At 47.9% G+C, this 13,495-nt stretch overlaps 1 protein-coding gene across 1 annotated transcript in view; it reads left to right on the plus strand.

Annotated features, from left to right (window-relative positions):
* SEMA3C (semaphorin 3C) overlaps nt 1-13,495 on the plus strand; it is a 598,500-nt gene that overhangs the window by 558,304 nt on the left and 26,701 nt on the right. The gene's annotated exons all lie outside the window — the stretch shown is intronic.

The raw sequence follows: 13,495 nt of genomic DNA on the forward strand, positions 1-13,495 counted from the left end.
TAGGCTACATTGGGCTACATTGAGCTACATTTGGGCTCTAACATATATATAGCCCAATGTAGCCCAATATATATTTTAATGAACCTAAATTACTCAAAATCCACTGGAGCACATATCTTGAGACATAGCAAAGGCACATCGGGCTACCAGTCCCTACAATTTTGCCAAGTTCGGTGGAAATCCATTCAGCCGTTCGGGCTAAAAGTGAGTTTGACCGCCCTATGGAAATTAACATGGGGAAAATACGTTTTGGGACCCCCCTTTTATCTCAGCCCCGCTTGACGAATCCTCCCAAAACTTTCAGGGAAGGACCGGAGATCCGCGAGGCAAATTTGAGGACATTTTCAGGCAGATTCGTCAACCGGCGCCAAAGTTATTCACAATAGAATTCTGAGATTTTGCATTGAAAAAAATCCTAACTATAACTACCTACTGGCGACCGCCAGTAGGTAATATATATATCAGTCACACAAAGTTGCCTGCAATGGAAGACGCACACAGAACAGGTAAGATTCAGCCAAGATCTTTATTTGAAGCATCAGCGAAGAATGATGCAAAGCAGTAACAAGGTTTGTCCTGCCGACGCGTTTCATGCTTTCCGCACTTTCTTAAAGGCAACGGACATCCAGAAGCAATGGCATGACAATTTCAAACACCACACTTTAAATAATAAATGAGTGAAAGTCCTGCCTGAGTGGGCGTGGCCACCCCGTGGCCCGATGGTACTTGTGGTGCCAGTATTCCTCAAGTGAGCTGCCATGCCCTTACGTCCAAAAATAAAACCCTAGCGGGTTTGAGCTGCCATGTACGCTTCCTCATTGCTGTGAAGCCTCTTCAAATAACCAGCACTGTACTCCATCTCCAAGGGGTCATTATGCGTCTCCGCTGGTGGGCCGCTTGCAGCCCCAGGGCTTTCTTCCGCGGCTCAGGCAAGCCGCTCAATATCAGTCACACAAAGTTGCCTGCAATGGAAGACGCCCACAGAACAGGTCAGATTCAGCCAAGATCTTTATTTGAAGCAGCAGCGAGCAATGATGCAAAGCAGTAACAAGGTTTGTCCTCCCGACGCGTTTCATGCTTTCCGCACTTTCTCAAAGGTAACGGACATCCAGAGGCAACAGCATGACAATTTCAAACACCACACTTTAAATAATAAATGAGTGAAAGTCCTGCCTCAGTGGGCGTGGCCACCCCGTGGCCCGATGGTACTTGTGGTGCCAGTATTCCTCAAGTGAGCTGCCATGCCCTTACGTCCAAAAATAAAACCCTAGTGGGTTTGAGCTGCCAGATACCCTTCCTCATTGCTGTGAAGCCTCTTCAAATAACCAGCACTGTACTCCATCGCGGAGGGGTCATTATGCGTCTCCGCTGGTGCGCCGCTTCCAGCCCCAGGGCTTTCTTCCGCGGCACAGGCAAGCCGCTCAATATCAGTCACACAAAGTTGCCTGCAATGGAAGACGCCCACAGAACAGGTAAGATTCAGCCAATATCTTTATTTGAAGCAGCAGCGAGGAATAATGCAAAGCAGTAACAAGGTTTGTCCTGCCGATGCGTTTCATGCTTTCCGCACTTTCTCAAAGGCAACGGACATCCAGAGGCAACGGCATGACAATTTCAAACACCACACTTTAAATAATAAATGAGTGAAAGTCCTGCTTCAGTGGGCGTGGCCACCCCGTGGCCCGATGGTACTTGTGGTGCCAGTATTCCGCAAGTGAGCTGCCATGCCCTTTCGTCCAAAAATAAAACCCTAGTGGGTTTGAGCTGCCATTTACCCTTCCTCATTGCTGTGAATCCTCTTCAAATAACCAGCACTGTACTCCATCGCGGAGGCGTCATTATGCGTCTCCGCTGGTGGGCCGCTCGCAGCCCAAGGGCTTTCTTCCGCGGCTCAGGCAAGCCGCTCAATATCAGTCACACAAAGTTGAATGCAATGGAAGACGCCCACAGAACAGGTAAGATTGAGCCAAGAACTTTATGTGAAGCAGCAGCGAGGAATGATGCAAAGCAGTAACAAGGTTTGTCCTGCCGACGCGTTTCATGCTTTCCGCATTTTCTCAAAGGCAACGGACATCCAGAGGCAACGGCATGACAATTTCAAACACCACACTTTAAATAATAAATGAGTGAAAGTCCCGCCTCAGTGGGCGTGGCCACCCTGTGGCCCGATGGTACTTGTGGTGCCAGTATTCCTCAAGTGAGCTGCCATGCCCTTACGTCCAAAAAGAAAACCCTATTGGGTTTGAGCTGCCATGTACCCTTCCTCATTGCTTTGAATCCTCTTCAAATAACCAGCACTGTACTCCATCGCGGAGGCGTCATTATGCATCTCCGCTGGTGGGCCGCTCGCAGCCCCAGGGCTTCCTTCCGCGGCTCAGGCAAGCCGCTCAATATCAGTCACACAAAGTTGCCAGCAATGGAAGATGCCCACAGAACAGGTAAGATTCAGCCAAGATCATTATTTGAAGAAGCAGCGAGGAATGATGCAAAGCAGTGACAATGTTTGTCCTGCCGAGGCGTTTCATGCTTTCCACACTTTCTCAAAGGCAACGGACATCCAGAGGCAACGGCATGACAATTTCAAACACCACACTTTAAATAATAAATGAGTGAAAGTCCCGCCTCAGTGGGCGTGGCATCCCGTGGCCCGATGGTACTTGTGGTGCCAGTATTCCTCAAGTGAGCTGCCATGCCCTTACGTCCCAAAAAAAAACCCTAGTGGGTTTGAGCTGCCATGTACCCTTCCTCATTGCTGTGAATCCTCTTCAAATAACCAGCACTGTACTCCATCGCGGAGGCGTCATTATGAGTCTCCGCTGGTGGGCCGCTCGCAGCCCCAGGGCTTTCTTCCACGGCTCAGGCAAGCCGCTCAATATCAGTCACACAAAGTTGCCAGCAATGGAAGACGCCCACAGAACAGGTAAGATTCAGCCAAGATCTTTATTTGAAGCAGCAGAGAGGTAAGATGCAAAGCAGTAACAATGTTTGTCCTGCCGAGGCGTTTCATGCTTTCCGCACTTTCTCAAAGGCAACGGACATCCAGAGGCAACGGCATGACAATTTCAAACACCACACTTTAAATAATAAATGAGTGAAAGTCCGGCCTCAGTGGGCGTGGCATCCCGTGGCCCGATGGTACTTGTGGTGCCAGTATTCCTCAAGTGAGCTGCCATGCCCTTACGTCCCAAAATAAAACCCTAGTGGGTTTGAGCTGCCATGTACCCTTCCTCATTGCTGTGAATCCTCTTCAAATAACCAGCACTGTACTTCATCGCGGAGGCGTCATTATGAGTCTCCGCTGGTGGGCCGCTCGCAGCCCCAGGGCTTTCTTCCGCGGCTCAGGCAAGCCGCTCAAAGTCACACAAAGTTGCCAGCAATGGAAGACGCCCACAGAACAGGTAAGATTCAGCCAAGATCTTTATTTGAAGCAGCAGCGAGGAATGATGCAAAGCAGTAACAAGGTTTGTCCTGCCGACGCGTTTCATTCTTTCCGCACTTTCTCAAAGGCAACGGACATCCAGAGGCAACGGCATGACAATTTCAAACACCACACTTTAAATAATAAATGATTGAAAGTCTTGCCTCAGTGGGCGTGCCCACCCCGTGGCCCGATGGTACTTGTGATGCCAGTATTCCTCAAGTGAGCTGCCATGCCCTTACGTCCAAAGATAAAATCCTAGTGGGTTTGAGCTGCCATGTACCCTTCCTCATTATTATTTTTGGACAAAAAGTAGTTGTTATTCAAACACAGTTCTAACATTCTGAGTAGCATAATGCTGTGTTGGCTATAGGCAATGCTACGTTTCCCCAAATAATATTTGGCAGCATTCAGTCCATCTGCATGAGAAATACTGGTATAAAGGGAATTTATATCTAAGGCTATAAGCACAAATTCTTTTTCCCATTTAATCCCATTGATTTTAGAGAGGAAATGTCCAGTGTCCTTGATTAAGGAGGGTAAGGCTTCCACATATTCATGCAAAAACTGATCCACATATCGGGAAATAGATTCCAATAAGCTCTCCTGGGCGGAGATGATAGGTCGCCCCCGAACAGGGGAAACTTGCTTATGGATCTTAGGGATTAAATAAAAGAAGGGTGTCACAGGGAAATCATTTTTCAAAAAAGCATGTTCTTGTTTGCTGAGTAAACCCTTGTGATTCCATTGTTTAAGTTCCTTATGAATGGTGTCTTTGATATAATTTTTTTTGCACAATGTGGTTACCCTAACGGATCGCTCAGCAGCGGGTGCAGGTGTAGGGCCAAACCAAAGGCCAAAGTCAATTTTATTACAAAAGACGCCGCACTCTGGAACTTTCGTTTTTCAATTTATTGCACAGATCCCAATTCAGTCACATCGACGCAGCCTTTCTCACAGTAGGTGGCACTACTTTTTGCATCTGTTTTTAAAGCATTTCATATCATTACACCCTCCCATAGACTTCTGGGATTCGTAGTTTCAACGTTATTTCATACAGAACACCTTTTGTGACAGTCATAAGTGTGTATATGTTTTAAACCACAGTGATTTCTACAATTTTCAAATACCGGGAAGATTTAGCTGACATGCTCACCTCAATTACACATAATTGTGAGAAAGGCGTCGGTGTGACAGACTTGGGATCTGTGCAATAAACTGAAAAACTCAAGTTACAGAGGGCGGCGTCTTTTGTAATAAAAAAATATATATATATATATATATATATATATTTGTGCTCCCGCCAGTCTTCTGCTGCTCTCCCCCTACTGCCTTTCTGCCGTTTCTCTCCACTTTCACTTTTAATATTTTTCACCTCCTTTTCTATTCCGAATTCCTTACTGCCTCCTTATTTTTTATTCTGCTCTGATTGCTTATTTCCTCCATTTGCTTGTTGTTCCTGTATCTTCCTCTTCCTGCCACTGTGGGCTGGCCCCTTCGTTCGCTCATTCACCCTTGCCCTCACGCCTCTCAGCCACTCCTCCCTCTCACCTCCCCTTTTAATGGCAGCCGCTGCGCGGTGACGAGAATGACCCTTGACCCTGCTTGCAGGCAGGTCGCTCCTCATGCTGCACAGCACTACCAATTCGTGCCCGTGCTCCCGTCCTCGCTACTGCCGCAAGTTCGTGCCAGTCCTCTGCTGCTCTCCCCCTCCCACCTTTCTGCTGTTTCTCTCCACTGTCGCTTTTATTATTTTTCACTTCCTTGCTTATTCTGCTCCAAATTACTTATTGCCTCCTTTTTTGTATTCTGCTCTGATTGCTTATTTCCTCCGTTTGCTTCTTGTTCCTGCATCTTCCCCTTCCCGCTGCTGCGTCCCCTGGGGCCCCACCCCCCTCGCTCGCCCATTCGCCCTTCGCCTCCTGCCTCCCAGCCGCTCATCCCTCCTACCTCCCCTATTAATGGTGGCTGCTGTAAGATGTTGTCATGCCGAAGGCAAGCCAGTTTGCTCCCACCAGTGCGTGGACCATGCCGAGCGCTGATCCCCTGGCCCCCGCTAACGCAACACCCAACACCGCTATGACACCAACCTCCTCCATGAACTCAATGTCGGTGTTCATCTACCTGCTTCCAGGCCACCCCAAGGCACACCCACGGACCCTTCACCTGCCAAAACTGCAGCTTCACCAGCCAGCGAACACCAGCACGACCTGCCCCTCCCACCAGGGTAGGCTACAACCACCTCAGATGCATACTACTCACCACCCGCTCCGTCCTTAAGCACGCCGTTGAACTCTGAGACCTGCTCACCTCATCCTCCCCAGACGTCACTTTCCTGATGGAGACCTGGATGAAGCCCTCATCGGCACCCGACGTTGCCACAGCAATCCCAGATGGCTACAAGATCACCAGCAGGGACCGCACCAACAGAACTGGAGGAGGAATCACCATCGTCCACAGAAATACCCTCAGAATCTCGACCAACACCGAAGACACCCTCAGCACCTGCACTTCCGGATCCACATTGATGCCAACACCACCTTCAGAGGAACCCTCATTTACAGACCTCCTGGACCCGGCCACAGCTCAGCGACTCCATCACAGACATAGTCAGCTCACCACAAACTACATCCTCCTCGGAGACCTGAACTTCCACCCCGAGAACGCCAACGACAGCAACTTCACAACGCTGCTGGGTAACCTCGCCAACCTCGGACTCAAACAGCTCGTCACGACACCCACCGACTCCTCCGGACACACGCTCGACCCCATCTTTTCCGCCAGCAGCCATGTCACCTTCAACCACACCACCAAACTCCACTGGACCAACCACTGCTGCATCCACTTCTCCTTTGAGAAAAACACCACACACATCCACCCACAACAAATCCCCCACCCCAGCTGGAACAAGCTCACTGATGACTAATCGCCACCCTTGCCCGAGACCCACCAATTGACCACACTGACACCGACACCGACACAGCTGCCCCCAATCTCAGGCAATGGATCGGAAACTGCGCCAAAGCTCTCGCCCCAATCAAGAAACCCTCAAACAGATGCACTGACAGAAGGGCCATCTGGTTCTCCACCGACCTCCAGACATCCAAGCAGATCTGCCGAAGACTCGAGAAGAAGTGGCACCATGAACACACACCGGACAACCACTCAGCCTTCAAGAACGCCAGCGCAAGCACCACCAACTCATTCGAACTGCCAAAAAGACTTCCTTCAAGGAACACATCGACATCAAGCGCACACAACAGCAAAGAGCTCTTCAACATGGTGAAGACGCAGAGATCAACGCCCTACTCAAGAAACCCAAGGCAGACCCAAAAGACCTCAAGAACTTCCGGCCCATCTCCCTTCTCCCGTTGCTGGCAAAAGTAATCGAGAAGATCGTCAACAGACAACTGACCCGCTTCCTCGAAGAGAACAGCACTCTGGACTCGTCCCAATCCAGATTCCGCAGCAACCACAGCACCGAAACCTCCCTCATCGCTGCCACGGACGACATCAGGAACCTGCAGGACAACGGCAAAACCGTGGCCCTCATCCTCTAGACCTCTCGGCCACCTTTGGCACGGTCTTCCACCACACCCTATGCACACGCCTCCATGACGCAGGGATCCAAGACAAAGCCCTGGACTGGATCACCTCCTTCCTCACCGACAGAACCCAGAGAGCCCGCCTCCCTTCATTTCGATCCAAAGCCACCAAGTTCACCTGTGGCGTGCCCCAAGGATCATCCCTCAGCCCGACCCTCTTCAATGTCTACATGGCACAGCTCGCCACCATTGCCCTATCGCACAACCTCAACATTGTCTCATACCCCGACGACACCCAGCTGATCCTCTCCTTCCCCAAGGACACCGCTAAAACCAACTTCCACGAAGGAAGGAAGGCCATCGCCGAATGGATGAAGAACAGTTCCCTGAAACTGAACTCGGACAAGACAGAGGTCCTCATCCTCGGCTCCACACCGTCCGCCTGGGACGACTCCTGGTGGCCGGGCTCGCTGGGAGCTGAACCGACACCAACCGGCCACGCACATAACCTGGGATTCATCCTGGACTCATCACTGTCAAGGACCCAGCAAGTCAACGCCGTCTCCTCCTCCTGATTCAACACCCAGCGAATGCTTTGCAAGATCTACAGATGGATCCCCACCGGAACCAGAAGGACGGTCACCCATGCCCTCGTCACCAGCAGGCTGGACTACGGCAACGAAGTCTATGCCGTGGCCAAACTCCAGGACAGACTTCAACGCACATAAAATGCCTCTGCATGCCTCGTCCTCGACATCCCCCGCCACAGCCATATCACTGCCCATCTGAGAGACCTGCACTGGCCCCGGTCAACAAGACGATCACCTTCAAGCTCCTCACCCACGCTCACAAAGCACTCCACGACGCCGGACCAACATACCTCAACAAACTACTCACCTTCTACACTCCCAACCAACAGCTTCGCTCCGCTAACCACGCCCTCGCCACCGTTCCACGCATCCACCGAATGACCACTGGTGGCAGATCCTTCTCCCACCTCGCCGCCAAAACTTTGAACACCCTCCACATCCACCTGCGACAGACCCAGGACCTGCTGACCTTCAGGAGACCTCTCAAGACCTGGCTTTTCGATCAGTAGCAGCCCCCCCCCTTAGCGCCTTGAGACCTGCACGGTGAGTAGTGCACTCTACAAATGCTTGATTGATTGATGGATTGATTGTTATTAATGAAACATTCATAAGTCAGGAAGAATTGCCACTCAGGGAGAAAATATATATTCACAATGCTGACTTACTATACAGTCATTTTGAAATATTCTATCGGCTGCACATTGAAGCATTTCCCAAACAGACTAAAGATACTTAAATATTAGACACTGACACAGTACTACATAGGGAATATGTTGGGGTTATGGGGAGGTTAAAAGATCAGTAGGAACTTTGGTACATATACATGGAATTCACATCATGGAAGGACTTTGGTTGTTTGATGGGAGGGAAGAAACTTATGAGAGAATTCTGAGGCGAGTAGAATGAGCACTAAGGCCAAAAACGGGAAACGGGAAAGAGACACTAAAGCCAGGTTGAGGAATGAGCCCAGAGTTAGGGATGAAGTATAAAGGCTAGATATGGAGAAGGCATGCTAAAATCAGAGTTCAAAATGATACACAAATACCAGAGTTGTGAGTGGGGTGTTTGTTGAGCAATTTCCCACTGGGCAGTGTGGCAAGTATAAGTTGTACAGGGATCATTTGGTAGGAAACTACCAAGGAATCAGTACATGATCAAAGAGGTCAAACAGGGAAGATATTGAAGAATCCACATAGACAAATGATGCATGAGGAGCAGCAGGGAAGGTGAGTAGAAAACTGGGAGTGGGGAAAAATCTAAATGATAAGGTTGTATGATAGAGGCACCACAGAATAAACCATGCATGCCTCTACCATGCAGCCTAAACCACGAATGCACTTTACCACACATTCCTTTATCATGCATGCCTTTACCACATAATGTTGTGGTAAAGGCATGAATGGTAAAGGGGAATGCGTGGCTAAGGTCACAATGTCCCTTCCCCCACCCTAAGCTACAAACTCTACCCCCACTGCCCTCCCTGCCCTGAGGTCCAAATACCCCTAGCCCGCCCAACCACCACGATGTCCCTAACCCTTAAACACTACCTCAACCCCTTCCTGCTCCTTTTATTTATATATTTTCCCCAGCCCTAAAATCTACCCTGCCCTTCCCTAAGCCTAAAATCGACCCTAACTAGCCATTTTCCTGCCCTGAAGCCTAATACCCAATCCTCTAATTTAAAAAGCTACCCGACACACCCCCAGCTCTAAAAACTACCCCTGACCCCCAGCCCTGAACACTACCCCGAACCCCCAGCCCTGAAAACTAGCTCCATATCCCCCAGCCCTGAAAACTAGCCCCAAACCTCCCAGCCTAGAAAACTATCTGACCTCCCCTCCAAGCACAGAAAACTACCTGGATCCACTCCAGCCCAGAAAAATGCCCGACCTACCCCCAGCCCTCAAAACTAACCCAAGTCCCAGCCCAGAAAATTACCCATGACCCCCAGCCTAGAAAACTACTCCCCACCTACCCCCAGCCCAGAAAACTACCCCAACCCACCCTCAGACCACAAAACTTCCCCTGACCCCAACCCACAAAACTACCACCAATCCAGACCAGAAAACCTCCCCTTGCCCCTAGCCCAGAAAACTACCCTGATCCCAGCCCAGAAATCTAACCCATAACCCCGGCCCAGAAAACTATCCCCGACCCCCAGCCCAAAAACCTACAACCCAGCCCCACTTGCCTCACTGTGGATCTCTTCCTGCGAGGTCTTCCTGCTTCCGTCACCAGCAGCCAGCAGCTAGACCGCGCATTGCCGTAACCACGTATATGCGTGGTTAAGGCATATGCATGGTTAAAGCAAGCGTGGTTTAGCTTGCTGAGTCCGAACACTTGTGGTTAACACCACAGTGTTCCAACTGTTTCCTAATGATAAGTTTCCAATAAATATCACTGTCCTGGTGGAAACAAATCCACAAGGTGGATGGGGGCAAGCTGAAACCCTGTACATTAGGAAAATATAGTGGGGAATGAAAAAAACATTCAGGCATGCTGTACAGTGGTGGTCTGTTCCATAACTCCTAAAAAAGGAGGACTCAAAAATCAAAAACTTAAAAGTGACCACAATGCAAGTGAAACTAGCACCAATAAAGTCAGGACAAGCAGGTAGGCATGGGGAGCCAAATAAGCCATGGATCAGTGGTGGGACCTATTGGAGGTTGGTGGTGGTCTTCTGACAATGTGGACATGGCCCTTTGCTTTGGTGCTTTGGACACTCTTCTTTTTCTCTTTTCTTGCCTCCAATCTGTAACATTTCACAACTTTCCTGGGATGCAATAAATAAACATTTCTTCTTATAAAGAAAACTGAGTACTCAACAAGAAAAGTCAAACATGATACTGGGCCAGAAAACCCTAAAGCGATGAAGAGTTGTGGGGTGAAACACACTGCTCATTGAATGTTTATTTCTTGAGATTCTTCAAGATTAGATCCAGCTAAATCACCATTGACTGTTGCTCCCTGAGCTACCAATTGTACCCGGATACCATTAGGAATATAATGCAGGCCATAGGTGAAAGAAAGGTAATGAGGTTACATATGCAAGAAATTCCTACTGGCTGGGCAGGTGTTGCTGAGATAGGGAAATGGTGAGGAATCCCCCAAACTAGGATATCATAATCAGTCCCCAACAACAGCAACCAGCTCAAATATCCTGAGCTCCCAGCCTATTGGTGAACAACCCCCTGCCACAAACCAAGACAGGTGCTGAGATGCTGCAGTCTGCTGGGAACTGACTGGTCTATACATGATTTGTGCTGAAGCCTTTCTGAAGAGGCATAAACTTACAGTTAAGCTGCAAGAAAAGGACAAGGAACACAAGTGTAAGAAGATCATGAAAGGGCATGGACACTACCACTGTTGTGTATCACTGGCTTGAGGGAAGAAGAGCTCTCATCAGAGCCATGAGACAGCAAACCCCTGCTATGAATAACCAAATGAGCATGCTGTTATGCCGCTCCAAACCGCAACAGCACTGCAAGAGCATTTGGAGTACCTGTGATGCAGGTAGGGGCAGCTTTATCCAAGTATGTTAGAACTGTGGCATTCACCTGTCATCGACCTCCGGCCTGCAGCATCTTCACTGCTGACTCTGTCCACCCCTCATTGTAGATCACAGAATGCACTTGTGTTGCAAACCTTCACCTATATGCTGGCCTGCAACCTCTGGCAGGATATAAGCACAGAATACAGAGAAACGCACAGGATTCTGGGAAGAAAAAGGGTCAGTTTAAATACACGTTATCATGTGAATGACATCCATTACTGATTCATAGCATGTTACTGTATTGTGTTGCTTTGCACTCAGTAGAACATCAAAATATTTTAAGGTTCAAATGTTCTCTTCCTAGTTTCCTGCTCTGGGTCAGTAGAAAGTTCAGACAGTTTTATTTGTCTGCTGTGGTGATTGACTCATTGTGCTGTGGTGATCCATTGTATGCCATTTTAAAATTGTGATGCTAGCTGCTTGTAACATTAAAATGGCTTTTCATAACACTGCGGATCTGGAAAATAGTGTATCAGGCAGAGAAAAAGAAAGAGTAATTGAGAAAGAATTAGAGACGTTGAGACGTCCGTGAAAGTGATAGAGGAAGAGGAAAGAGGGGTGTAAAAGACTTAGGCTGCTTTAAAAACCTGACTTATCACAAAAACTTCATCAAGTGAGCAATATATAAGTATTTTCCTTTGCAACTTCAAACCTAGAATTTTTATAGCCCCTCAGTTGCAAAATCAGTGCTCAAGATGAGTTTCTTCCAAGAGATTGGCTCTGCGCCCTTGCTTTACCGGATCTGCAAATTCTAATCACAAAACAGTTCTAAGAACCCAAGCATGAGATTAAACTACGAACTAGCTTGAACAACTATTCATCCACTTTATGAGACCTTTGGAGCAAACGTTGTGTATCTTTTTGTCTTCCTTTCCAACTTTCATTTTCTTAAAGGTGAGAAGATAATGATAAGGAGACTATCACAATGAACTTACCCTGTAAAAATAGTTTACACTTGGACTACAATCGACAGTGAACTCCACCCTCTACTTACTCAGTTGTTCCGGTTTCACAAAGCGCTAGCACTCACTCTGCAGGGAGCCAAGCTGAATTTCTATCGTTGAGATCAGCATGCCACCTCTGCATTTCTTTTTTCTGCATTGCCACCACTGTGTTGGCCTTTTGCGACTTTGCTGTCTTTAATTGCTCACTGAGCCCACACCGTTCACCTAAATTGCCATTAAAGTATCCACAATTAAATGTCGTAATTAGCACCATAGTCCTCCAAAAAGTATGGGGCCAATTCACAGAACTAATCTGAGACAAAATTCTAAACTTACTACTTCTGGTATTCACCTGAAATCACTTAGGACTCCTAACTTAATGTCCGCACTCGGGTCGGAATTTCCGCACTCGGTGCCGAAATCCCGTACTTGTGCCAAAAACTCTGCTTCCGGGCCGGAATACCTGCATTCTGGCTGATTGAGCATTTTTCTCAATGTTAATCAGCAGTCCAAGTGCCTACAACCATGCATCAGATGAAGTCCATTAACACCAGAATGTGGGTATTCCGGCCTGGAAGCAGAGATTCCGGCCTGAGTGTGAAAATTCCGACACAAGTGCAGGACTTCCGCTCCAGGTGTGGAAAATTGTGCTCCGGGTGTGGAAATTTCGAACCGAGTGCGGTCGTAAAGTTAGGAGTCGTAAGTGATTTCTTTGAATACCAAAAATCGTAAGTGCCTTTTGTGAATACCAGAAATAGTAAGTTTAGGATTTTGTCTCAGATTAGCTCTGTGAATCGGCCCCTACCACCTTGACATAACTCTCTTGTTAGGTTCACGTACTCTCCTCAAGATCTTTGCGTTCCTTCACCAAAGATCTCATGGTCTCCCTGTACCTGCACATTATTTCGGCTTGGGTTAGATCGCCATCTTGCTTTGCAAGACTTGGCCTTTCATTCTAATACACTTTGCTGGGGGTTTGAAAGCATTTACTATTGAATGTTGAACATTAATGCATTGCCATCTGATGCTTGGTTATGTGGCTGCTTATATTTCAGAGTCACGGCTGCGTTTATGAAGTGTGTATATTTGGACCTATACCATGTAATTCATTTGTGACTGATAAGAATTTTTGTCTCGAAAGTGCTGTACTTTAACCTCCTGACTCATTGCCATGTTATCTACTCTTGGTATAATTTAGGCCGCATTAGTTTAACAAATAGGAATTTCTCAACAAAACCTAAAACTCAGTCACAATTTCCACTGCGGTTTTTTAGTGTTTCCTTTGACACACTGTATTGGAAACTATCAGTTACACTGAGCAATGGAAGTTTGCAGTGAACTGTTAAATTAAGAATACCACTTCATTCTGCAGAATTCCAGATTCCTTCTCAAGACTGTCTTTTGGGTTTCATGTACAACATTCTAATTACCATGTGTATGAGCTA

The sequence above is a fragment of the Lissotriton vulgaris genome, chromosome 1_1 (genome assembly GCF_964263255.1).
Source record: "Lissotriton vulgaris chromosome 1_1, aLisVul1.2, whole genome shotgun sequence".
In the NCBI taxonomy this organism is placed as follows: domain Eukaryota; kingdom Metazoa; phylum Chordata; class Amphibia; order Caudata; family Salamandridae; genus Lissotriton; species Lissotriton vulgaris.